This window comes from Lissotriton vulgaris, chromosome 3_1 (assembly GCF_964263255.1).
Source record: "Lissotriton vulgaris chromosome 3_1, aLisVul1.2, whole genome shotgun sequence".
NCBI lineage: Eukaryota > Metazoa > Chordata > Amphibia > Caudata > Salamandridae > Lissotriton > Lissotriton vulgaris.
In genome coordinates, this window is record NC_141689.1 from 1,725,121,140 (window position 1) to 1,725,145,802 (window position 24,663).

Consider the following 24,663-nt stretch of genomic DNA (forward strand, 5'->3'; position numbering starts at 1 on the left):
GGGGAGTGGGCGGGCCGCAGGGGGGCAGCGGCGGGGAGGTGGCGGGAAAACGCGGCAGGGGCTGGCCTCAGCAAGGGGGCCAGGGGACAACGGTGGGCAGAAGCGGGAAAAAAGCTGGCAACGTCGGGGCAACACAGGCACAGGCAACACAGGCAGAGAAGACAGAAACACACGGAGACACGGCGGAGCTCAGAAGCAGGGGGAGGAAGGAGCAGGCAGCGCAGGCGGGGCACAACCAGGAGCAGCGGCCGGGGACCAGGGGCACCGCTGCGGTCAGCGGCCGCACACGCCTGGAACCAGGGGCACAGCAACGGGCAGTGGCGGCACTTGGCGGGGGCACACTCTACTCACACCAGGAGGAGTGAGCTCGGTGCATGGGTTGACCGTCCCAGACGGTCAGTGGTCACCTTTAGTGAACTGCAGAACAGATTCCTCCGACACCACATAGAATTCTATAACTTTTTACATATTAAAGTAGCGCTAGCGAAAGCGGACCTGTAGGACGTCACCCCCTCCTCCCTGGATTCCTCACTTCACTTAACAAACTTGGCCACCAAGTCTCTAGAATATATAAACTTATTCGCCCTCAATCGTCCTCCCTAACCAAATCACTCCAGCTCTATTGGGACTCGTTCTCAACCACACCTACCTCAGAGGCAGAATGGGCCAGAACCTGGGAGTCCACCACTCGCCACAAAATAAGCCCTACACTCTCACAAACCAAGTTCTGGCTACTTCACAAGGCCTTCTGGACACCGAGGAGGCTCTTTCTGCACAAAATCAGGGACGATGACACATGCTGGAACTGCAATGGTGAGGGAGGGGACCTTGAACACTTAATTTTCAGGTGCCCATGCGTCACCTCCTATTGGGACAGAATCTTTGATCTCATTTTCAAAGCCCTACATATCACCCTCCCAAGGGAATTCTCAACGCTCGTCTTCGGATTCGCCAAAGCCGCCACACTCAATGATAATGATAAAGCCCTACTCGACCTATTGCTGACGGCTGCGGTTAAAATCATACTCAATAATTGGAAAAGCACAAACAAAGCTTCTTTCCCCCGTTGGCTTAACTGGGTCACCAACTTAAGAGGAGCTGACAACATAGCCCTTGCCTCAACCCCGTGGCGTCCGCCACTCAGAAAACTCTGGTCCTCGCTAGATGAAAACTTTGATCTACACAAGCCTCCTTGAAACATGTTGGCCTCGCGACCATCCCGTACTTCCACCTTCCTAAATAACATGCTGTAATGGTAATCTTATCACTCTATGACTCTGTGTGCCTACCGTCATGTAATAATAGATGCAACTCTCCTATGTATAATTGTATGTTTAATTTAATGTATAACTTATGATTTACTTAATTTACTGTAAAAAATGCTGACACAACTCATGTGTATTTTCCATATGCCAACTTTTATTATTGTTTTGTTTACCCTATATGTGTGTACTCTTTATTCTGTTAATAACTTCTGTTCAGCTGTATTTCTCTTAAGCTCCTAATAAAAACTTTTGAACACAAAAACAAGTTTAAACATACAGTCCGAAAATGCCAATTAAGTACAATACGTTTAAAAAAAAATAATTATAAGAATCAGTGCACTTCCAAGTTAATGAAAACAGGTTGTTAAAGGTTTCTAAAATGCTGATATATGCAAAAATACAATTCTTTACATAGAGTTTCTAAACTTAACCTGTAATTTTAAAAAACTGGATATAGCATGTGCCACAGTGTCATTTTCTAACTGTTGCAGTCTAACATAAGCTATTCTGCATGATCGGTGGCCCCATGCTTTGAGGATAGGTTTCAAAATAATCCTCTGTGGAACTACATAAAATTTACAAAATAAAATGCAGTGTAAGTTTGATTGGTGAGATAAGTCATCACAAGGGCAAGTAGGCAGTTCTCTCAACCAGTTATTACAGGTTGGAAAGGTGGTTATACGAAAAAAAGTTCCAAACCTGAACCTTGACAGTAGCATTCTCGAGTAGCAAGTTAAGTCACTTACAAGGTACAATTGGGGCCCTGGGTTAGTAGTGATTTCCTGAAAGGCCAAGACTGAGTTTTTAAGTTTTTCTGTGGACCATCTTTTATTTGCACGATGATCCATAGCCAGTTGTTTCAGTGATTTCCTAGCATTCACTTCCATACTGGCCGGTCTCGAATAAAACTCAGGATGGCCAATCTCGGTCATGAAAGTTTTCACATAAGACAGCCATTTAATATTCCTAACACCGTCTAAGGTAAGACAGTCAGTGATTATTTTGCGGTTAAATGATGTCTCCAGGGTGACCCAGACCTTGTACCATAAGAGGATAGGTGCAATCTTTATGGTATCAGTAATAAAGGGTAGACCCAATTCAATGTGAATAAGGTAATTTGGAGAGGATTTAGGAACTCCCAGCAAATATCTGAGGTAATGATCAATTAATTGAATAGATGTTATGTCCTCCATTAGAGGGGTAGCTATCCTAAAAGACAAAAGGTTCAAGGCAGAAATAACTAAAACACAGGGCGATAAATGGGGGAGATGGGCTATAGTCCAATTTTGTTTCGGTAATATGAAGTATGTGGCATGTGTAATTTATGGGCCAAACAAAGAAGACCCTAGAGTATTTGAACAACTAAACATAGCGTTATTAGATTGGGAGGGAGAAATAATAATTATGGGAGATTTTAATTGCATTCTGAATTGTCAGACGGACACAACACGCCCGGGCAATTACAAGCGAATGCCTAAAAATAGAGCATCCATTTTAAATCTATGTAAAATACACAATGTTAAGGACGTATGGAGTTCACTATACCCAAACTCTCCAGGCTATACATTCTATTCAGCTCCTCATAGACTGTGCTCTCGCTTAGATATGGCCTTTATCTCAAACACTCTAATGAGATCAACAAACATGGTAATATACCCACGCATTACATCTGACCACAATCCTATCATGATCGAATTTGCTCTGTCCTTGAAACATAAACCTCCAAGAGCTTTCACCTTCCCTAGGAATTTAGTATCAGATGCGAATTTTATTTCACGATTAAAACAACACATCACAGAATTTTTGACTTTTAACAGAAATACAGCTTCTTGCTTAACAGTGTGGGACACTTGTAAAGCCAGCATCCGAGGGTTTACACAAGCCTTTGTCTTGAAACAAAATCATGAAAGAAATAATTATAAATTAACTTTGACCTCTGACATTGTAGCTGAGGAGATAAAACTTGTAAAAGCTTTAAGAGATAATCTTCCAACCCTGGACATTAGCGCAAATCTTAGTCAGCTAAAATGTAAAACCAAAGAGACTCTTTTAAAAAAAAGAAGTGCACAAGTTCATAAATACAAATTTTCACAATATGAAGGTGGCGACAAAATAGGAAAAATTTTAGCATTTAAAGTTGCAGAGGATAGAGCACAGTCTACGATTTCCCAAATTGTGGGGGCTGACAACAAGAGATATAACCAACCGGAAGATATAATTCAACAATTTGCTAAATATTATGAAACCTTATATACACCAGAGAATATGTCTAATGATAAAATAATTGAAAATTATTTAAAAGAAAATGTAACAACTAAATTATCAAGAAATGAGACAGAGGAATTGACTTCAGAAATAACTAATGAAGAATTAAAAGAGGCCATAAAATCACTCCCATTAGGTAAATCTGCTGGTGAGGACACCATCCCTTTAGAAATTTACAAATCATGTATGGAAGAGCTAACACCCTTCCTTCTGGAAGTAATCACTTATATTGGCAGAACCGGATCAGCCCCCCGCTCTTGGAATAAAGCCAAAATTATCTTCTTTCATAAAAAGGGTAAACCTAGTGAGGAGATGGGCTCATATAGGCCAATCTCCCTGATCAATGCTGATGCAAAGATTTTCGCCAAATGTCTGGCCAGAAGATTAGCACCACTAATGCCTAAAATTGTAAATACGCAGCAACATGGATTTATAACAGGGAGAGATACATCAGCTCATGTTAATACGGCAATAACTGCGTTCGACATAGCAGAAATAGAGGCTACTCCCCTGGCTATGATAATGTTGGATGCCGAAAAGGCGTTTGATCGGGTGGGGTGGGATTATTTATGGCACGTAATGGAATCAATGGGGTTTGGTGGAAAATTCTTAAATGGGATTCGGGCACTTTATGACAACCCAATAGCATACACTAGCTACGGCGGTCTTACCTCACAATGTTTTCCAATTAAGAGGGGTACACGTCAAGGATGTCCCCTATCACCTTTATTGTTTGCTCTTTCACTGGAACCGTTTTTAAAGGCTTTGGATACTCAGGCAGGAATAATACCTTTCAAGACTGGCAGTCAAAGTTTAAAAATTACTGCGTACGCGGACGATATTGCCATATACTCTATCGAAACAACTGATACTTTAAAAGCTATCAAATCTGAAGCTTTAAAATTTGGTAATGCTTCAGGTTATAAATTAAATGCTCACAAAACTCAAATAATAGCTAACTTTGTACCCCCTCAACCAACACCCGAAATATGTAAGACCGCGACATATCTCGGAATTAAAATTACCTCAAATGTTAAAGAACTTAACAACATTAACTATAAAAACTTAATGAAAACTACTATTTCAAACTTAAAAAAATGGCACCGACTCCCATTAAATCTAATTGGCAGAATAAATCTGATAAAAATGAAAATAATACCAAAATACATATATCTATTCAGATCAATTCCTCTGGCACAGAACAGACTCTTCTTTAAACAACTTGATAGGATCTTCTGCAACTTTATTTGGGGCTATAAGAAGGCTAGAAGATCGCTAAAAATGTTGAAAAATCAAATAGGATCTGGTGGTCTTAATTTTCCAGACCTGAAATTATACTTCTGGGCTTCTTTTATAAGACGTATTCGATCACTACTAAATGAAGAGGACTTACTTTTCTTTCACTATTTATCATTAAAAGGAGATTCTAAACAATTTTTTCTTCGCATTACAGACCCAAATTTTTACAAAAGGGTTAAGTTTAAGACCATACGAGATACAGTAAAGATATGGAAAGATATACTTAAACATTGTAAAACCACTATATTTCATTCACAGTTAATCTTATGGGATAATCCCGGATTGCCGAGTATATTTGGCGATGGGTCGTCTCGTGTATGGCAACGGAAAGGAATTATGGTTTTGGGCGACTTATATAATTCTCGAGGCATACTGAATTTTCTAACTTTAAAGCAACTATATGGTCTATCCGACACACACAGATTTAAATACATACAAATACATGATTTTCTAATACGGAAAAATAGAATCAACACTTTGTCGAATGGGGGTATATGGGACATCTTTAACTCTAAAAAAGAGAAATCAATAATTAGTACGGCTTATAAATTCTTTATAGGTCTAAGCTCCGACGATAATGATGTATTAGCAAAAAAATGGAATTTAAAACTCGGAACTAATCTAACCGGAAAACAAATGAATACATCTTATACTAACATTCACGACTATGTAAGATCATCCAGTTTGCGACTACAACAGTATAGAACTATTTATATGTTATATTATACCCCTGAAAGATTTTCTAAATGGTCTTCGAACAACATCACAAGAGAAAAAACTAAATGCCCGAAATGTGACGAGTATGCGGCAGATCTTGTCCATATGTTGTTTTCATGTCCGAAACTAGTAACATTTTGGGAAGAAGTGGGAAAGATTCTAACCACAAAAAACATTCTTAGCTTACCACTATCTGCATCCATGGTAATATTTGGCCCACTCACGACAAGTCAACCACATTGTATACTACTATCAATTTTACTTTCTTGTGCCAAACTAACTTTAGCCCGAGCCTGGATTAATCCCAACCCACCCAACGCTTTGGAATGGTGGTACCTGGTCAATGAAATAAAAATTATGGAAGGTACGCTAGCAGAACTAAGGGGTGTTAGATCGCTAAAAAAATTTGAGAAAATTTGGGGAAGCCTAGAAATGAATTGATCAACTTAGATAATCATAATATATGCTCACCTATGTCTTTTTACCCTATGTTAAGTTATTTTCTACTTAATGTTAAGTTATCTTCTACAAAATGAGAAGAATGATCAACTCATGCTTAATTTGGTATTTATTGGTTGAATGACAACTTTGTTGAAGGTTTTGTAATCTTATACCAGGTGAAAATGAAATAAAAAAATATTTAAAAAAAAAAAAAGATGTTATGTTTTCAATGCCCCAAATACCTGATCCGTGAGTGGCCGTAGATATACCCTTGGCCTGATGTATTAAGATTAGTTCCTTAACGGGTCTACCCCCAAGTTTTGCCGCAAAGTTATGCAGTGCACCAACCGCCCTAGTGAAGGCTAATTTTCTTGCTTTTACTGCGGTATGCCAAGTGCATTTCCTGTCGAAAGATATTCCGAGATATTCCGTAGTCTCTGTCCTCCTACCCTCAAGGAATATAGGACAGGGTGTTTTCTTAGTGCCATGCCCACAGGCCATAGTAAATGTTTTAGTGGTATTAACATTTAATCCCTTATCTTTCATATAGTTAATACATTTTAAGACCGCCCTCTGTAGGCCTAGCCTGGTTTGCGACATGATGGCAGCATCAACAGCATAGAGGAGTAGGGGAACAGGCTGGCCCTTAGATGAAGGATAATTGTACAGTAAGCCCTTGAGGTGATCGCCAATAGAGTTGATATATAAAGTGAAGAGCAGGGGTGCTAAAATGCACCCCTGTCTCACTCCCCTCTTGATAGAAAATTTTGACGAACACTCCCCTTGCTTACCAAAGCGCACCCTGGCCCCAGCACCCCTATATAATTCCTTGATGAAATTAAGTATTCTATCATCAATGCTCAGGTCGGATAGTGTGGACCAAAGTTGATTGTGGTCCACACAGTCGAAGGCGGAGCTCAGGTCAATAAAAGTAATAAAGAGATTCCCTTTCCTGGCCTGGGTGTACTTGGAATTTAAAAGATGTAAATTTAAACTCTGCTCAATAGTTCCCATACCAGTACGGAAACCGTACTGGAAGTTTGATATAATGTTGCCTTCCTCATCCCAGAGTTGAATTCGCTTTAAAATAATGCGACCAGCTACCTTCATTAAGCCGTCTAGAAGTGAAATAGGCCGATAGCAGGTTGAATCTTGCCTGTTGCCCTTTTTAAAGATAGGGACCACTATGGCCTCAGTCCAAGTTGATATGAGCCCAAAAGAGTTAGCACTATTCATGACATTAGTTAAAAGGGGGTCCCAGAGATGGATTTCAGATTTAAAAACATCAATGGGAATACCATCTGGGCCGGGCGCCTTGCCAGAAGGGCTCTCCTTAAAAAGAGATTCCAAGCGGGAAAACTCCCTTACAAACACTTCCTTTATCGCCAGACATGGATGCAAAATCAGGAGGTATAGGGTTAGGGGAAATTTCATTGTCATAAAGGTGTTCAAATGTGTGACCCATGTTTCCCTGTTGATAGCGATATCTATCTCCAGTATTTGTTTAGTATTCCGGAAGAAAGGGGCATTGACCGCTTTCCAGAATGAGGTGGTATCCCTATTTTTGGAAGCAGTAATTACAGCCTGCCATGCCTCTTTTTTCAGTAATTTCACCCTATTTTTAATAGCTAGATGATAGAAATGTCTAGCCTCTCGTATCTCACACGGGGATCGAGATGAGGCATGGAGAGCCTTTTTTAGGGTTTTTAGTGCGGAGGTACAATTATGATCAAACCAGCCATTTGGGCGGTTCGTATCTTAACAATTCTGTCTGGTCAATAGCTGTTTTAAAGTCGCTTGTATCTTTGAGAAGGAGGCCAGGATTTTAGGGTATTCTTCAGTGGGAGAGAGGCAAATGTAAATTTATTTCTTCATTGTCGAAAATAAATCTACTAATAACCCAGCTGGGTCCACCTTATCCCATTTGAGGGTATAACCATTTTTACGAGCAAGGGTAATCAGTTGCTGAAAAAGGGTGCAGTTTTCCCTCCAATGCTGCTCTTGGTCGTCCTTTTTTATGGAGAATGAAATTGGAAGTGTTCGGTTGGAAGGTGTTTTAAAATTGTAAGCCCACTAACGGTGCTAACATATATGCACAAGCCCCCACTATTTCTTCCCTGAGAGCTTGGCAAGGATGGGGAATGGAAAGTCTGAAACCTCAATAGATGAAAAGGGTCTAAAGCCCAGGTTTCCTGAAAACAAGCAATGGTGTAGTTGTCAACTAAATCCCGCCAAGGCTGTTGGTCAATTTTGTTGGCCAGACCTCCCACATTCCAAGATAGAAGTAAATGAGACAGAGTTATCGAGTTTTGGACAGTATGAATGGGGATGTCTGTATTTTCTTCTACCCTAAGAGTGGGAGGCAGTAAAATAGGTGGATCTTTAGACAGTGCCCAAACATCCGCTAATGGTATAGCTGGTCCTTTTTATGGAGAATGAAATTGGATAATGGTCACCATAAATTTCATCTAGCGTTTCCCATGTTGTTACTAAATGGGCATGCGTTGTGGAAAAAAGGGTGAAGTCTTTTGTGGAGTTACACCCTCTACCATGGTAGGTTGGCTGGAACTGTATTAGTGGTGAGCATAGCTCATTAATAAATGAAAGATTAAAATAAAACAGCAAATTATTCAGTGTGTCACCCAGGTTAGAATGGATGAAATGACTCAGGTTATCGTCAGTAAGGTTGCAGAGGCCGCAAATGCCCTTCGGTCCGTCCTGACAGATATTGCAATTAAAATCACCCACCCGTGCCAGGAAAGAGTCCCCACCTATCCTTTCCTTTAGGGATGAAACACTGCAAATCTGATTGTTTATAACTCTATCCAAATTATCAGTAGGCACGTTGTTATAAAAATTGATTAAAATTATGTTACTGGAATTGCCCCATCTAAGAATTAAGATCTGGTAGTGTTCGGTTGGAAGGTGTTTTAAAATTGTAAGCCCACTAACGGTGCTAACGTATATGCACAAGCCCCCACTGTTTCTGCCCTGAGAGCTTGGCAAGGCTGGTGAATGGAAAGTCTGAAACCCCAATAGATGAACAGGGTCTAAAGCCCAGGTTCCCTGAAAACAAGCAATGGTGTAGTTGTCAACTAAATCCCGCCAAGTCTGTTGGTCAATTTTGTTGGCCAGACCTCCCACATTCCAAGATAGAAGTAAATGAGACTGAGTTATTGAGTTTTGGACAGTATGAATGGGGATGTCTGTATTTTCTTCTACCGTAAGAGTGGGAGGCAGTAAAATAGGTGGATCTTTAGACAGTGCCCAAACATCCGCTAATGGTATAGCTGGTTCACTCACTAACGGAGAATTAGGCCTCCGTTCCTCAATAAATTTATCAGGAGCAGTGTTAGTATTAGATCTATCAATTGGGAGATCACACCCAAGACCCTTTTGGTGTTCAGGGACACCAAAGGATAAGTCTAATAGGTGGGACACCCAAGTGGCCGTCTGTTGTCAATCCAAGTCCTCTAGGCCTGACAAAGGCTCAAATGAGTTACTTACTGGGATACTCCATCGCCAGTTATAATTCGGATGTTGGTGCCTGCTATACTGAGGAAATAGAGGCCTGTGTGTTCGTGAGGGCTGGAGGAATAAAGGTGTCTTAGAGGTGGGAGGTCTCAGTAATGGGATATGGGTATTGCAGTTAAAAGGATGTTGGGTATTATGTTTTTCCGGAACTGGCACGAAGTTTGAGCGAGTCATTAAAGTTCTGGGGTAAAAGTAGCTCAAATCACGAGGTGATATGCCACCTTCACCTCTCCCCGAAAACCAGTCAGTAATGTGGGTAACAACTCTGTGGTCCCTGAAATTAATTATTACAATGCCCCCCTCAATGTCTATGGTCGAGGGCCCACCCAACCACGTCTCCTAACTGACACTGTGTCGCCATTGATGTTTGGTGGCAGAGGTCTATTGGTGGTCAGCCAATGGATGACTTTATTTTTAAGATTTTCGTGGGCTTCTTTCCTGCCTTCAACCAACACTGGAACTCCGGTAAGGATGATGACAAAGTCGGCTGCTTCCGGGGGTAGATCTATATAAAACCCACAATTGTTTGGAACAGAGTGTGGTGGAGGTACATTCGTTGTTGCTATATTATTGTTATTTGACATAAACGAAGATCCCACTAATGGTGTCTCTCTGGGTGGCTGTGATAGCAGCTCAGTACTGGCTATAGCAACCGACGTGTCCCTTGACTTTGTAGAATGGCGATCCTCGTGGGGCTTAATTGATCCTAGTAGAGGACACTGTGATACTTTTGGGGTATTCTGGGTAGTGAGTTCTTTTAAAGCCTTTTCATTTAAATGGGTAGTTTCAATTAAATGAGTCATTTGATCTCCCAACCTCTTTACTCTCTCTATGAGGGGTAACATGAGGGGTTTAATCAGCTTTTCCAAATCCTCCATTGCACCCTCAGTTAAGATGCCCCCTAGGAATGAGTTATTTGGGCCCATACATGTTTCACTCGTAGCTTGCTTCTTACTCGGGTCTGTGGGTAATCTCGGTATTTTTGCATGCTTGCCTACATGTGTATTCCCAGCCCTCTTACTCTTTAAAGTGGCCCCCTGTCCAGGATGTGAATGATTTTCCTTCAGTTGGTGATTAAGCCGGGCTTTATTCCCCGGTGTTGGGAGGGGTAGATAATCCTCCCTTGAAGGAATGGGTGATTGGTCCAGGTTTATTGTGTCAATAGTTTCCCTGTGTGAGGGTTGTGTTTAGTGTAAGCTGTCCTGAAGGAGCAAGGGGATCCCTGGATCATCCCTGACTGTGTTGATGATAGATGGTATAGGGGGCGAAGTTACTAACTGTAGGGAGCCTAGAGAAGAGCGTTTATTTGAGGGATATTCTACTGACAAGCGTTGTTCAGCCAGGGCTCTGTCATGGTCTAACTTATTGGCAGCGTTTGTTAGAAATTGATCTATGGTGCCTATAATACTACCACCCGCCAGTGACTTCCTTCTAGTTGTTTGGCCTTTAGGCATAGCTAATAGCTGTTTCCCCTATGGTATGCTATATATATCAAACAAGTCCAGGATCAAATCAAGTGTACACAACAGTACCGGCAATATTTAAAGTGATAGCAACTAAGAATAACAAAGGCTACGAAGAAATACGCCAAGGGTTATAACTTATCGTTCTGTTGGCAATGTTATCCTGAAAGTATTTAACCAAAAGGATATGGCCCTGCCCGGCCTTCTCAGGCCTCTGAGGGCCACAGAGGGCCCGCCCTTTGCATGGGCTTTGCCCGCGGCGCGTCCTGCGGTGCGTCCCGCGGCATGTCCCACGGCGCGTAGGGAGTACGGTCCTTTTGTGCGCCTCTGGGCGCTTTGGTGGGCGGGGGCAGGCGGGATACTCTCGCTGGGCTTTGTGGACGGTGTAGTCCCCCCGCTCGGCAGCCACAGGTGTTCCGGTGAGCGGCGGCAGACAAACCAAGCAACAGGCACGCCTCCCTGTAGCAGCACAGCCCCTGGCAGGCTCAACAGCAGTCTCCAGCTGACGGTAGGTTCGAGTTGAGGTAGCGTCTCCCGCTCCTTTGCGGGAGCACGGTCCTTTTGTGCACCTCTGGGCGCTTTGGTGGGCGGGGGCAGGCGGTATGCTCTCGCTGGGCATGTCCAGAATGAGTCTTGCTAGTGCATTCTGCAGTACCTGGAGTTTATGTTGTAAGCCCTTATTAGCAGCCAGGTACAGGGCATTGCAATTATCAAGTCTGGACATTACCTGTACCAGTGCTACCTGGATCCTAGCTGAACGCTGGATGAAAGGGAATATATTTTTTAACATCCTTATGAGCCAGGAGCATGTAGAAATGGTACGATTCACTTAGGCCTTTAAGCTAAGTTCCGTGTCCATTGGGACTCCCGGATTCTTAGCCTTTTCACTCGGGACAGGACAGCATCCCAAAGATTGAGGCCAGGAGTTACTGTTCCATTTGGTTGCCCCTGATCCTAATATCATCACCTCCATTTTTTCCCTGTTAAGTTTAAGGAAGTTAGGAGACATCCAGTCTGCTACTCCGAACATGCATCCACGGACTTTCTCTGACCATGAGCCTAGCGCCTTGGGGATGGTTGTTAAAACCTAGACTGCAATGTCAACATTATCGGCGCCATCTTGCCCCTTTTTCGAGACCATTCATGCGCGTAAGTGGCAGCCATTTTAAATGCCATGGCCTCTCTGCCCATCGCCGACAGCCAGCGCGTGTCTCTCTCTCTCTCTCCTGACCTCGCAAGCATTCCCCTGCGCGCTGACAGCCCCCGCTCCCACCTGCCTTGGGCCATAAACCCCTCTTCAGCACGACTCTGCCTCGGAACCCCATCCTGCTCCCAGCTCAACACCTCCCTCCATTCCTTTCATGATCCCGGGTCCTTTGATAAAACCCCCCTTTCCTTTGTGCCCGTTTGTCTTACCCGTTCCCAGGCCACCACCTGGCCCTGCGGATGCTGTTTATTGCCCCCCCCATACTGTAGGAAGCTTCTCCCCTCAAAGGATCCCCGAGTTGATCAAAGCCCCCATCCCATGAGATCCGATCAACCACATACATTCCGTGAATCGGCGGAATGTCCAGCTGCGCAATAATCATCACCTGTTGTGACCGGGGTGGGGACTTCAACTGTAAATGTGTGTGGGAACGGGCCTGAAGCGGGGATTCCGAGGATGTCCTTTCATACTTCAAAGCATTTGCAAGAATGTGCCACATGCAATAACCTGTAATAAAGATCATAAACCTGTGTATAAGAGGCCAGGCCTCAGAGATGCGGTTAGAGCACCTCAAGAAGATACCCTGTTGTCTGATTTGATGTGTTCTGCTCCGTCGGAATAAAACTTCTGTTTCCTGCCTTCCAGTCTCCAGCGCCTGCCTCTTTGTTTGGTAACTTGAGTGGTAATAGAGGCGATTAACGCCGGGCAACTCTGAAAAAGGTCATCGGCCCTACCTTTTTCCACAATTGGCCCCTATGTGGGGCCCATCAGCGACTCGTGGATCCAGTGGGAGAGGTCCTGATGACAGAGTGAACGACTGCAACGATCGGGAGAGCTCCTGTCCGATAGACCCTCGTCTGACAGCCGATCATCCGAACTTCACTGGTTCCGAACAGACCTCTCTCGAGTGATCTACGGTCCTGACTGGGAACCATCAGGAGTGCCGCGAAGATCACGAAGAATAGAGGACGATTGGGCGCTCGATTCGCAAGACAAGAAGCTGTCCATGCGGTCCGGGTAAGGTCGTGTAATTGTGACAAATTGCGAAATGATTGTTTGATTTGGATAATACTAGTATTACTCTTTTGTTGGTTTGTTTGGAGATTCACTGTCTGCAAACGGAGAAACAACAGGCTCTCTCTTTGTAAGCAGTGAAGGATAGGTAACGCAGACTTTTGTCCCCGTTGTAATCCGTCGTGCCTATCTTCCTCCCCCACTGACTGATTGTTTGACCCGAACTGTTGTTTGCGGATTGTTTTCTGGAGATTCTCTGTCTGCAAACAGGGAAGAACAGGTTCTCTCTTTGCAGGTAGTGAAAGGGTAGGTAACGCAGACTTTTGTCCCCGTTGTAACCCGTCGTGCCTACTTATTCTCCCCATTTATTGTTTGATTGACCGAACATTGACTGTTTGATATTGGTTCTTTTGAGGTATTCACCGCCTGCAAACAACGAAGAATAGAAATACTCTGTCAAGTCTTTGCACGCAGTGATAAGATAGGTAGTGCAGACTTTTGTCCCCGTTGTAATCCGTCATGCCTATCTTCTCCCCACTGATTGGTAGCCTGTTTAGCCCGGACCGCTTATTAGAGATGAACCATCCGGCTCCACTGGAAGGCACCCCTAATAAGGACATGTTTATGAAGCATGGATTGATCGCTATAGCTTATAGCAAGCTGTGGCATAAATATACGAAGAAGGATCGGGAAAGTCAGTGGCCACTGATAGGATCCTTCGATGAGGATAAAATAAGCGCGCTAGAAACAGCCCTTGGGAAACACAAGACGACGCCCACTATGCTTGATAGTCTCGGCATGTGGCGCAAAGAAACCGAACAGCGTAAAAAGAGAAATGAGAGTAGGTTGGGAAAAGAGCTGCGAAAGGCAGCCCACCTAGCTGCTAAGAAATTAGAAGAAGACATTAAGGAAAGAGAAGAAGCCAAACAGAAACTAGAGGTGGAGACATCAAACCAGTGTCCGGTTAGAACGCCCTCTGCGCTCTATCCTGAATTGCCCTTGAAACAGCGAGCCAACGATGATCTTTAGTTAGGTCCTCTGATCATCTACATGCCCCCTCCATATGCCCCTTCCCAAACCTTAGCACAACATCCGCTATCCCCAAGCACAGACGAGAATGGTACCAGAGTTTCGGTCCCTTGTGCTAGATCCTGTTCCGCCACCTCACTGAACAGGAATCAGAAGCTAAACCCACGACACCCGTAGCAACCGAAACACGAACTGAACGAGCTATCACCATGATGCCAATAAGAGAAGCTGCCCCCTACTGGGTTCCTCCACGAGGTCTAGGAACACACGATGACGTCAACCACCAAGATGCAAGAGGGAGGGTAGTGTACAACTGGGTCTACCAGCCATGGGATCGGCAAGATATTCTGACGTTCCGGAAATCTCTGCCCGATTTACGTAAAAACCCCACTGCCTTCTATACTGAATTAGGTACGGCCCTAGGTTCAACGATCATGACCTTGGCTGACATCGACTTGTTTTTCGGGTTATGTCTGCCAGCTGATGTGTGGAAGCAAATCCGGAAAGTCGACCACCTTGAGCTGTTCGGACATACCTGGTCACAACTCGATGGCATAGATAGGCAACGAGAACCTGGACAGAAGCCTTTGAAATCCATTTTAGACCTCCCAGACAAAATTGTACAGAAATTGAAAACCCTGATCCCAGAAAAGAAAGTGGACTGGTCGATAGTAACGGCTTGTCGTCAGAAACCTCAGGAAGACGTATCGGACTACTTCTCCCGGTTTGAAACGGTGTTCTCCGATTACAGCGGCCAGGACATGACCACTGCAACCGGACACCATCTGTTTGTCGAGAATTATGTTAAGGGTTTGTCGCCGGAGGTCTCTCAGAAACTGCAGGCCAGTGAGAGTAGTTGGGCGGCCTCCAAACCTGCGGCTATCCTTCAGATGGCCCAATATTACGAGCACCAGAAAAATGAAAACGATAGAGCAACAGAGAAAAAAAGAAGAAAGACTTAAAAGAGAGGGTGATGATTGCGCAGTTGCAAGGGGTGACTATAGGACGAGAGCAGCATAAAGGGAACTACCAGACAAATGTCCCTAGGAACGCACCTCCTAAAGACCGCACCTCAACACCCCACATTGGACGTACAGACATTAGCGAGGACCAGTGTGCCTTCTGTAAAGGATTCGGCCATTGGAAATCCCAGTGCCCGGTTCTGTTGGAGATGAACAGAAATAGGGATCCCAAGGACGTAGCGGGCGGACCGAGAAATAGAGGACAGCAACGGGGGCCCACAAATGACACGACTAACGATAGATCAAACAGACCGAATACATTTGACCGTCCCCGACAGAACCAGTACCAGCAGTCTGACTGCTACGATGCCCACAACTTCGCATAGGACTGCCAAGGGCAAGGGAGGGATCCAGTCGAGCTCTATGTTGACCAGCAAGGTCCTTATGTCACTGCTATGGTCCTGGGTACAAAGTCTCCATTTCTGGTAGACACTGGCGCGACACGTAGTGCGTTATCTAAACGACTGATTCCAAGGGCACCCTTGTCTGGCTCACTTGTGACATCGATAGGTTTCGATGGAACGCCCTCCACTAACCCTTTGTCCACTCCGATCCCCTTTGACTTAGAGAACAATATAACTGACACGACGTTTTTGCTTTCTGCCAATACTCCTGATGCCATTATGGGACTTGACTTACTGAAGCATTTCCGAGCGACTATTAGATGTTCCCAAGACGGAGTTCGAGTTTTCCTGTACGACAACCCCATTCTGCTTAGACATTGCCCTCCCCGACGCATGTTTTCCATCACTGACACTGACTCGTCCCTACTTGACACTCTGCCTCCGTATCTGTGGGCAAAGACAGATTCGGACGTAGGACGCATGATGATTGACCCAGTGCACATCACTGTTCGACCGGATGCAATACTCCCAAAACTTCCACAATATCGGATATCGCCCGAGGGCGAGAAGGCATTGGTAAAGATTATTCAGTCACTGATAGACGCAGGAGTGGTAGAGGAAGTGGTTAGCAACGTTTGCAACAGCCCTATCTTGCCCATCATCAAGAAACAAGGAGAGGGAGATGAGAAAGCATACCGCTTCATCATTGACCTTCGAGAGATCAACAAAGTGGTTGTACCCCAGTACCCCGTGGTCTCAGACATCACCACTATCCTGACTTTGATTCCTTCTACTGCCACCACCTTCACTGTCATTGACCTCAAAAACGCATTTTTCTCTATCCCCATCCACCCAGACAGCCGATATCTCTTCGAATTCACCCTAAAAGCCCGCTCATATAGATTCTGTCGAGCACCCCAAGCCTACACAGAAAGCTCCAGCATCTACAGCCAGGCCCTCAAGAGACAACTGGATGAGGTCCAGTTACCCGATGGAGTGGTGTTGATACAATACGTCGATGACATCCTTTTGGCGGCCAATACCACTCCACTAGCAGTCACAGCCACCATTCAACTCCTGCACTTCCTTGCGGAAAATGGCCACAAGGTCTCCAAGAAGGAGTTGCAATTCTGCCAACCTCAGGTCACTTACTTAGGTCACCTTTTGTCCAAAGACGTAAGGAAACTTACTCCCGACCGGATCCAAACCATTCTTGAAACTCCTGTCCCTAAGACTCAGAAACAGGTCCGCTCCCTACTAGGCCTCACCTCCTTCTGTCGGCAGTGGTTGCCAAACTTCAGCCTCATTGTGAAACCGCTGCTTTCTCTGCTAGCTAAAGATGTCCCCTTCCCCCTCCCTTGGACCCCTGAATGCCAATCCTCCTTCATAGAGCTACGAGATGCCCTTTGTTCAGCCCCTGTCCTAGGTACCCCCGATTACACAAAGCCCTTCTCCCTCTACACTCACGAAAGGGAGGGGTGTGCTTTATCTGTCTTGACCCAGTCCATTGGCCCAAAGCAACGACCATGCGCTTACTTCTCTGCCACTCTTGACTCCGTAGCCAGAGCCTTGCCTGCTTGCCTTCGAGCTGTAGCTGCCGCTACTATCTCTATCCGACAGAGTGAGGGGATCGTGCTCTCGAATTCCCTCACAGTATTAGTACCCCATGCAGTTGACACCCTCCTGAACCAAACCAAGACGTAACACCTGACGAGTGCACGACTGACTGGATACGAACTGACTCTGCTCGCACCCCACATCACCCTGAAAAGATGCACCACACTGAACCCGGCAACTTTGTTGCCCCTACCGGAAAACGATCCCAGTGTGCCCCCTGTACATGGCTGTGTGACCCTCACGGACGAACAGACTAGAAGTAGGGTTGACCTCAGAGACACGGCTTTTCCTGACCCTGACGGAGAGCTGTGGGTGGACGGCTCTTGCATCAAACTCCCCGATGGCACCACTTCAGCTGCCTATGCAGTCACCACGGCCCGAACTGTAGTAGAGACAGCCCGCATCACGCAACGATCTGCACAGGCAGCGGAACTGATTGCCCTGACACGAGCATGCATCCTAGCAGCAGGAACCACAGCGAACATTTACACCGACAGCCAGTATGCCTTCGGGGTGGTTCACCATTTTGGGATCCTTTGGAAGGAAAGGGGATTCTTGACCTCGCACGGCACTCCCATCTTACATGGAGATCTAGTCTCCGCCCTGATCGAAGCTGTCCTTCTCCCCAAAAGACTTGCGGTTATCAAATGCCAGGCACACAAGAAGGTGACAGACATTATTGGACAGGGAAATGCACTAGCCGATATCACTGCTCGAACCACAGCTGAAAATAGGACGACGACACGCATGTACGTGACCAGGTCACAAGCAGAGAAATGGACTGACGCTAGGGACACTATTAGGGACATTCAAATGGCTAGCACACAACACGAATTAACTGAATGGGCACGGGTGGGACTGAAAGACGATGAAGGCTGCTGGCGGACAAAGGACACAAACAAATGGTTGCTACCTGACTCATACCTGATTCCCATACTGACTATGGCACACACCCCTGCTCACATAGGATCAGCCCCCATGATTGAACTTGTCTCCAGAGTTTGGCACAACGACAAAATCACAGACTCCGCCAAACGTCTGGTCCAACAATGCTTGATATGCCTACAACATAACCCCTGGAAAGGAACTGTGGTACCCCGGGGAGGGTTTGGGGTTCCCAATCACCCGTTTGAAGTCCTGCAGATGGACTACATCCAACTAGACAGATGCCAAGGCCTGAAATACGTACTTGTTGTGGTGTGCGCATTCAGTAAATGGGTGGAAGCATACCCAACCCGTGATAACACCGCTATGGCCACTGCAAAGGTACTGTTAAAAGAATTTTTCCCTCGCTACGGCCTTTGTCAAATTTTATGGAGCGACAATGGCCCCCACTTCGTAGCCGAAGTTATCCAGCTCATCTTAAAGGGGCTGGGTATCAAACAGAAGTTCCACGCGGTCTTCCACCCCCAGTCTGCTGGACTTGTTGAGCGACACAATGCCACCCTAAAACTAAAGCTAGCCAAGATAGTGGCAACCACAGGACTGAAATGGCCAGACGCTCTCCCACTGGCATTGCTATCGATGCGTTCCACCCCCACCAAACACCACTTGACACCTTACAAGGTCGTTTTCGGCCGACCCATGAGCGTCTGGTCTGCACCAAAACCGACTTCCATTCATGACGTCCCGGACGTCCTAATGTCTGATTACTTGTATAAATTGACTGAAACTCTGTCTGTCATTCACCAACAGGTGCTGCATGCCATCCCTGACGCTTCCAGGGGTCCCGGACACAACCTGCAACCCGGGGATTACATCTTAATCAAGAACTTCCAGCGTGCCAAGAGTCTGGAACCCCGGTGGACGGGCCCCTGGCAAGTCCTACTGACCACCCGAACGGCTCTTCGAGTGGAAGGAAAGCGGACCTGGGTGCATGCGCACCATTGTAAGAGGATTCCCCCGACTCTGATGACAACCGAAGACGTGACCACCCAGGAAGAGCTCCTGAACAAAGACCGACCATCGCTGAATTGCTACCCAGACACAGAGACACTTGAACTTGCAAAGATTCCTGACCCTACCGTGCCATCCAAAGAAGGGTATAACCTGCGACGAAAGAGAGAGTTTCGGCTAAGCAGACCATTGACTAAGTCATAATTCTCAGATCGGTGGCCTAACACAACAAGGGCTGTCAGGAGAGAAAGCCAGACGAGGTCTTTGGTTCTGCCCGCTACCGAGCTCCCTTGAAGATGATGGAAGCGCCCGATAAGAAGGTGATGGAAGCAACCGGACATCCGAAAATCCACTACAGGAACCCAAAGACAGACAGAATCCATAGTTCAAAGACAATTGCACTTTTCATCACGATCCTTTTCTGCTTTCTCCTCATGACCACGCTCTGGATTGTGGAAGAAAATGCACCTGCTCATGAAACATTCCTGACCACTGCACAGCCTACCACCATGAAGGAACATTATTTGATCTCTCTCTCTCCCCAACTCAGAGAAAGGCGAAAGGAGTTTTGGAACAACTCCTTTGTGCAGCTACTGCACCAGCACAATCTTGCCACCAATGCCACCAACTGCTGGATCTGTGGGTTGCTACCCCACGCCACTGGACATTCGATACCTTTCATCCCTTCAACCTTCTCAATTCACGGCTCCTGCCTTGCTTGGCTGATCCTCCTGCAAGAGAGCTATAAGGACAATGCCACCTCCAGCAAAACCATGATGCATTTCTTTCATGAGGTCTGGCGAAACAAAACAAAGACACATCTCTGCCCGCAGACCTCCAACGACTCTATCCACATGGACATCCCTGCTAAAGAATGAATTGAAATGCAGGTGTTCAACAATCCAACCAGACCCACCTTCTCCTACCTACGGAAGCGAACAGCTGCCACTCTGACTGTGGCCCTATCTGTCATCAACGTCACAGGCCATATGTGCATAGAAGGGCTTGGGACACAGCTGGTGGGCCGCAGTGCTTGCCGCTTCACCAGAACTTTGGACTCTACCGATCCACCTTCCTTTGTATCCTCTCCAAATATGTACTTTGTTTGCGGTACAAAGGCTTACACCTGGCTCCCCAAAGGCTGGGGGGGCACTTGTTTTATCTCCTTCATCCTCCCTCCAACCTATGTGGCCCCAGCGAATCACCATAGACAAAAACGAGCCAAGGACATTGAACAAGCCGACTCAACAGGAGCACAGTTCCTTGATGCAATGAAGGGACTTGTTCCACTCTGGGGCCCGATGGCAAACAGCCATGCCATCCGACATCTGACTCAGGCAGTCGAGACAACAATGAACATCACAGCTGGTATCCTTGCAAACAACACAGCCGAGCTTCAAGCGGTCCGCCTGGTGGCTCTCCAGAACCATGCCGCATTATTGGGTCCAGCTGCTGTACATATATACCGGACAATTCACCCTCAGTGTACAAGGCCATCGAACATCTCCACAGACTGTCCTCAGAAGTTCATCAGGAGCAAGAAGAATGGTCGCTTGGTGAATGGTTCTGGAGTACTGTTAAGAACTGGGGCTGGAGACTGTTTACCATTATCCTGATTCCCGTGGTTGTGATATGTGGGTTCTGCTTAGGAATTCAATGCCTGCCGCCTCTGTGTTCATTATGTGCGAATTGTATCTGCCCTAAGACTGTGGACTTTGGAAAGGAACGTATGGGGTCACTATATGATGCCGAGGTTAGGAATTTAATGCAGATTGACATTGAGTAGACAAGCTGGCTAGATATGTTGAAAAGGGAGGACTGTTAAAACCTAGACTGCAATGTCAACATTATTGGCGCCATCTTGCCCCCTTTTCGAGACCATTCATGCGCGTAAGCGGCGGCCATTTTAAATGCCATGGCCTCTCTGCCCATCGCCGACAGCCAGCGCGTCTCTCTCTCTCTCTCCTGACCTCGCAAGCATCCCCCTGCGCGATGACAGCCCCCGCTCCCACCTGCCTTGGGCCATAAACCCCTCTTCAGCACGACTCTGCCTCGGAACCCCATCCTGCTCCCAGCTCAACACCTCCCTCCATTCCTTTCATGATCCCGGGTCCTTTGATAAAACCCCCCTTTCCTTTGTGCCCGTTTGTCTTACCCGTTCCCAGGCCACCACCTGGCCCTGCGGATGCTGTTTATTGCCCCCCCATACAGTAGGAAGCTTCTCCCCTCAAAGGATCCCCGAGTTGATCAAAGCCCCCACCCTATGAGATCAGATCAACCACATACATTCCGTGAATCGGCGGAATGTCCAGCTGCGCAATGATCATCACCTGTTGTGACCGGGGTGGGGACTTCAACTGTAAATGTGTGTGGGAACGGGCCTGAAGCGGGGATTCCGAGGATGTCCTTTCATACTTCAAAGCATTTGCCAGAATGTGCCACATGCAATAACCTGTAATAAAGATCATAAACCTGTGTATAAGAGGCCAGGCCTCAGAGATGCGGTTAGAGCACCTCGAGAAGATACCCTGTTGTCTGATTTGATGTGTTCTGCTCCGTCGGAATAAAACTTCTGTTTCCTGCCTTCCAGTCTCCAGCGCCTGCCTCTTTGTTTGGTAACTTGAGTGGTAATAGAGGCGATTAACGCCGGGCAACTCTGAAAAAGGTCATCGGCCCTACCTTTTTCCACATGGTAACCCTAATGTGTGTATTATCTGCATGTGACACCACCTATAATCCAAAAGAATGAATTACTGTTGCTAGGGGTGCCACATACAGATTAAAAATGGTGGGACTAAAGGATGCCCCCTGTGGGACTCCACAAGGAAGTGAATAGGAGTCTGAGTGAAAAGATTTAAGTTCATCCTTTGGGATCTCCCTGTCAGGATTGAGGAAGAAGGGCAAGTGCTAGATGAGAAATACCAAGACTCCAGAGTCTGTCCAGCAGCAACGTAGAAGAGATGGTGTCAAATGATGCTGACAGATCCAAGAGAATTAGCACTACTCCCTGCCCGTCGTCCACTGTACGCCTGATGTAATCTGAGGCTGAAACCGAGGCCGTTTCTATACCATGATGTCTCCTGAATCCGGTTGGAGAACCGGGCCTTATGAGCCTGGCAGCGCAGGGCACGCCTTAAATCCCCGAGTTAACCTGCCTTGTCGAACAGAGACACGAGAAACTCTGTTGGGCGTGGAAAACCAGGTTTATTAGCTGCAGTTAAGCAAAGTTGTCCCCGAAGTACAGTGTATATTCTCAGGAGACTGCCACATTAGTCCGTGGCGCACAATCTTTTATAGCACACATATTTACAACGTATACTCCCAGTATATACAAAGCAAGCCAATAGGAAAAGTTGGAAAACAAACTATCAGGTGTCCCAAATACGCCCCTCTTTCAAACCCTGTGTGTCACCCCTCCCCACAAATTAATCAGTGCTAGTACCAACAATCCAATTTGCAGGTGGCAGGACGTATTTGTGTGCCTCAAAGGATAGTTGCGTAACAAGAGAATACAAGGAGAGAATAGCGAAGGCCAGTCAGATAAGATAATGTAAGGAAAGAATAGGAGAAGCCAAATAGTCAGTCGAGACAGGGATCAATCAACCCAGACATGGATTAGTGAACTCGGCCAGACCCTGACATCGGTTTCGTAAACAAGGGCAGGGGGTTACTTTTTAACAGAAGAGACACGTAGCAGCTGGGAAAAGCAAAAACACTACGTTCGCCGTGCTGCCTGAGTGAGGGCAACACAAAATGGCGAAGAGACACAAAATGGCGGCTAAATGCGGGACGAAGTCGGAAACCGAAGAACCTCAGACCCTCCTTTTGCCATTACTCAGGCAAAACACAAAGGACTCAAGTTAATCTGAGTCGATGTCAATGGCCATGAGGTCATCGAACTGTTGCTGCAACATCATTTTAATGTTCTCTGTTTTCTGTGACACAGGCCTTGGGACACACATGGTGGCACAAAGACCGCAGATGACGGGGCCACACTGTAGACAAAGACAACAAGAGAAAATGGTGGCCAAAACCATTCCAAGGAAGGCTAGTATCTTCCATCCCCAAGTTGACAATAGTCCCCAAAACCATTCTATCACAGTCCAATCTTCTGTGTCCTGGTGTACAGACTTGGAAATTATATGCAAGTTAGAGATTGCTTGGTATACCGTGGGGGCATTATCAGGAAAATAAATGCAGCAACTAGACCCGATTAATTTACAGACTCCTCCACGATCTGCAAGGACAATGTCTAGAACCATCCGATTCTGCAAAGTCATAAGGCGATCCGCCTGAAGTTCGGCTGTCAGATTACTCAAGGCTCCAGGAGTTACATTTATGGTAGCCTCAACAACGCAAACTAACTGTCTGATGTCTCTGCTGTTGGTCATTGGGCCCCAGAAAGGAAGTAACCCTTTAATAAAGTCACCTCCTTCTTGTCCTGCTGTGTCTTTAGAATCAATAACCCCTCTGCCATGTCTTTTTTTATGATGACCTGAAGGAGCGGCATATGTCGGAGGGAGAAGAAAAGCCACATAACAAGTTCCTGAAAAGTAGGTAGGAAGCCACGTATAGGCTCTGTCATGACAGACAAAATATGTGCCTTGTGATGGCACTAACGGTGAAGAAATCTGAGGTGAATAGATGTACGTATGGGAACAAACACTCTTTTCCTGTTGGTTTTTAACATTTTGGCCATTTATCTGCAGACAGAAATTACCTCGATGGGGTACGGTCCAAATTGGTGGGGATCTCCTTCGTCTAGCCTTATCTGTAAGGCTAGTAACATAACGAGTAAGTTCCAGCCATCATATGCTCGTTTCTCATCAACGGGAATCTTGCTAATTTCAGCAATTCTAGCCATAGCCACTATTCCCTTTATCAAAGAACTATGACTAAAATCTGCTCCACCACCATATGGACTACCAGGAGGATATCAAAGTTGGTTCTGATATACATTAGAAAACATGGCCAAATAGGCCCAAGCGGAGCCTTCGTAGGAAAATGGAAGGACTAAATATGGCATTCATCTCTCCGTGTTATGGGGCATGAGTCCACAAACCCAACAGTCAGTAGTATTGACTACCAGTTGATGCTGATGCAACAACTGGATAAATGAATTGTTGAAGTACTCTGTTCTTCTAATTTGCTCATCATGTTCCGGGAGTGTATGAAACTGATGTGGGGAGGCAGTAGTAGGAAAAGACAAGGAAACATAAGTTGGAACAGGTGCTTGCTGTATAGTGTGAACAACCCAACTCACACAAGCCAATAAAATACATGAACATATTAAAATATATAAGGTTATGCCACATGGACTAACCAACAATGTTTTATATTTGCTTTTCATTTCTTAATTCTTATCACTCTTTTCCACTTTAATATCCATTCTCTAAAGCGTTGCTCACAGCAATCTTCCTAGATCACTTAGCTGTGATTATTAGCCGTCCTATGACACTGCAAGTCCTGCAGACCTACTGTCACTACTCAGGTCACAGCCTAAGACCCTGCAACTTGATGGATAGTGGAAAAGAAATGTCTCTCAAAAAG